Below are 232 nucleotides of genomic sequence, written 5' to 3' on the forward strand. Positions count from 1 at the left end.
AAGTACTGAGAAAATAAATAGATTTCTTCGTTACTTTTCAGAGTCAAGGAAAACAGATACTTAGGTGGTACCTTGTTCAGACCTCTAAGACATGTAACTCTCAATTTGTAAAGGACAACATAACGGTAATTGTTGACAATTTTAAAATATACTAGCTGAACACGAATAAACCTTCGTTTGCTAGATAGCGTCAGAAGTCCTAGCTTGTTTCTCATCGTTTGAGAGCAGGTTC

The sequence above is a fragment of the Montipora capricornis genome, chromosome 6 (genome assembly GCF_036669925.1).
Source record: "Montipora capricornis isolate CH-2021 chromosome 6, ASM3666992v2, whole genome shotgun sequence".
NCBI classification, from domain to species: Eukaryota; Metazoa; Cnidaria; class Anthozoa; order Scleractinia; family Acroporidae; genus Montipora; species Montipora capricornis.